Source organism: Mercenaria mercenaria, chromosome 13 (genome assembly GCF_021730395.1).
Source record: "Mercenaria mercenaria strain notata chromosome 13, MADL_Memer_1, whole genome shotgun sequence".
Lineage (NCBI taxonomy): Eukaryota > Metazoa > Mollusca > Bivalvia > Venerida > Veneridae > Mercenaria > Mercenaria mercenaria.
Genome location: NC_069373.1, coordinates 28,865,809 through 28,869,356, shown reverse-complemented (window position 1 = coordinate 28,869,356; position 3,548 = coordinate 28,865,809).

The window sequence follows — 3,548 nt, the reverse complement described above, 5'->3', positions numbered from 1 at the left end:
TTCTGTTCCTATTTAGCTCGATTAATTGAAGAATAAGAAGGGCTATTGCAGTCACGATCCCGTCACAGATGGCCATGTCCACATTGTTGGTTTTTTTTATATAAAGTCCATTGAAACTTCCTGTACTTGCTCATAGTGACAATATACTTTAATGCGATAAGAAGCATTACTTTACCTGCCTGCACTATTTCCAGAGTTACGCCCCATTTTAACTTTGAACTGAGAACCATAGCAAATACTACATTAAAACTTCACATCCAAGACAAGGTTTATAACGCTTTAATCCTCGTCTTGAACTTAGAAAATCTAGGTTGAAGTTTTGCATGCAAATTGCTCTCACCAAAGTTAATACAGATAGTGAATTGAAACTATTTACAAATTTTGAGGTGAATAAAACATGGTGAAAGTTGTATTTCCCATGAAATGTATTCTTGCATACGTATACCCTTTTTTATACGCCCGAAGGGACGTATTATGTTATGGTCCCGGTGTCCGCCTGTCTGTCCGTCCGTCCGTTAGCAATTTCGTGTCCGCTCTGTAACTCTTGAACCCCTTGAGGATTTCAAAGAAACGACACAAATGCTCTGTAACTCTTGAACTGCTTGAAGGCTTTCAAAGAAACTTGGCACGAATGTTCTTCACACTGAGGCGACGTGCAAAGCGCATGTTTTGGATAACTCGCTTCAAGGTCAAGGTCATACTTAAGGGTCAAAGGTCATATATGACTTTGCTTTGTGTATATTGCTATGCATTGCAGTGCTCTTGTTTTTATTTGGCAGATCCCTTTTTGTTCTCTTACAATAATTTTTTTTAACTACTTCCCTTTTTTGTTACTATAAATAGCTTATTTTAAAACTTTTTTATTATTGGCAGTAGGGAAAAACCGAGACCACTTTTCTGTGGTACAACATGGATGGTACATCCAATTTTTAGATGTATTTTGACATAACTTTACCTTGTTAGATTTTTTTTGTGGACTTAGCAATTTTTTTTGGAATTTCTTCTTTTTGTTGTTCCTGTCCTTTAGGCTTCAACAGTCAAGTTCTTTAAATTTTGCTCCCATCCTCTGATGTATATTGCCCCGCTTGGCTGCGCTCTTGTTGGACTTGCAATGTGCTGCCTAAAGTTTTGCAGGAAAATACTCCAAATCTAATGCAAATATTTGGCTGAAACTTCACACAGAAGTCTGGTCCAATATAACGTTTCACAGCATCAAGTCCAACGTTTCTTATCTGAATTTGGATTATACAATGTATTCCTATTTTGTGAAATAGATTTTGGTTTTGCGTGCTTTGTTGGCAATTGAAACACGGTTTTGGGTCAGATGCGTAGTAATCTAATCACGAAGGCCTGAGTGATTAATTACGACGCATCTGAACGAAAGAAAAACGTGTTTATTTGCCAACAAAGCACGCAAAACTGAAATTTATTTCCAAGCTAACATGTTCGAATTACAACAGGAAGGATACTAATCTGGAATCCTTTTTAGCCGGAATAGCCAAAAGTAAGTCATTTTGCAAAATGTGTTTTATTTGACAAGACAATACACGGTAAAATCCGTCTTTGTTAATCCCCCGCCACGATTGGTGGTGAGTGGGGGGGGTTGGGTTATAGGAATGGTCTCCGTCCGTCCGTAACACTTCCGTGTCCGCTCCATATCTCCTAAACCCCTTTAAGGATTTTCATGAAACTTCGGTCAAATGATCTCCTCGTCAAAACGATGTGCAGAACTCATGAGTCAGCCATGTCAGCTCAAGGTCAAGGTCACAACTCAAGGTCAAAGCTTTTAGCCTTCCATTTTGTGTCCGTTCTATATCTCCTAAACCCCTTGAAGGAATTTTATAAAACTTTGGTCAAATGATCACCTCATCAAGACGATGTGCAGAACCCATGAGTCAGCCATGCCGGCTCAGGTCAAGGTCACAACTTGGGGTGAAAGGTTTGAGCCTTCCATTTTATGTCCGCTCTGTATCTCCTAAACCCCTTGAAGGATTTTCATCAAACTTAGATCAAATGATCACTTCATTAAGGCGATGTGCAGAACTCATGAGTCAGCCATGTTGGCTCAAGGTCACAACTCGAAGGTTTGAGCCTTCCATATTGTGTCCGCTCTGTATCTCCTAATCCTCTCAAAGGATTCATATGAAACCTGGGTCAAATGATCACCAATCCAAGACAATGTGCAGAACTCAAGAGTCAGCCATGCCAGCTCAAGGTCAAGGTCACAACTCAAGGTCAAAGGTTTTAGCCTTCCATTTCGTGTCCACTCTGTATCTCCTAAACTCCTTGATGGATTTTCATCAAACTTGGGTCAAATGATCACCTCATTTCACTGTATATCTCCGAAACCCCTTGAAGGAATTTTATAAAACTTGGGTCAAATGATCACCTCACGAAGAGGATGTGCAGAACTCATGAGTCGGCCATGCTGGCTCAAGGTCAAGGTCACAACTTGGGGTCAAAGGTTTGAGCCATTCATTTGTGTCCATTCTGTATCTTAAACCCCTTCAAGGATTTTCATCAAACTTGGGTCAAATGATCACCTCATCAAGAACTCGTGAGTCAGTTATGTCAACTCAAGGTCAAGGTCACATCTCAAGGTCAAAGGTTTGAGCTCTTTTTCTCCTAAACTCCTTGAATGATTTTCATGAAACTTGGGTCAAATGATCACCTCATCAAGACGATGTGCAGAATTCATGAGTCAGCCATGTCAGTTCAAGGTCAAGGTCACAGCTCAAGGTCAAAGGTTTACACTTTCACTATCCATAACAGTGGCGGGGGATTTAGCTGTCTTTCAGACTGCCTTGTTTATATAAAAGAAAATCTTTTTACTGACAAACTTTCGAATAGACGAGCGTGATGTCATGAGGCAACTCTTGATGTTTTATTTAATTTTAGTGTACATCTGGCCTCCCAGCAAAAAGGCATGATGAGAAGTTATATCCGGTTAAATAATTACTTTTACACTTAAATATTATATCAACGTTTCGATTTCTAGTGTAAAAGTCAGCACATTTTGTGTTGTAATCTGCACAGTGGTTATTCCTGAAACAAAGATATTAAATATAAGCAGAGCAGGATACCGCCGATAGATCAAATCGTTGTTAATTATTGATTGGGAACTAAACTGCTAAATACGCCCCTTCCTCGTATGAAAAGGTAGTATTCATGTAGGAAATGTATCCCTTATATATACTGTTCTTTCATTCTCCATAAAGACATGTTGATTCCTGTCTAGACCTAATGTTACACAGAGATATTTGTTGAATTGCTCTTGAAACAAATGGACATGAAAAATGAGATAACGCTCGGTCAGGAAATTGTTACAGAAGGGCAGAACAAAAGCGAACTATACTGGCATAATGAAGACAATATAACAGAATAATAATTAAAAAGTTGCAAGTAAAAGCGACAATGAAGTTACAGATCAAAAGATCACGCTTCCCCTATGATCTATTAGATAAAAATTAGTCTTGATGTTGGACAACATTTCATAGTTGTAGTTACGAGTTATGAAAACTGAAAATGCAAAACACATCAGTCACAGT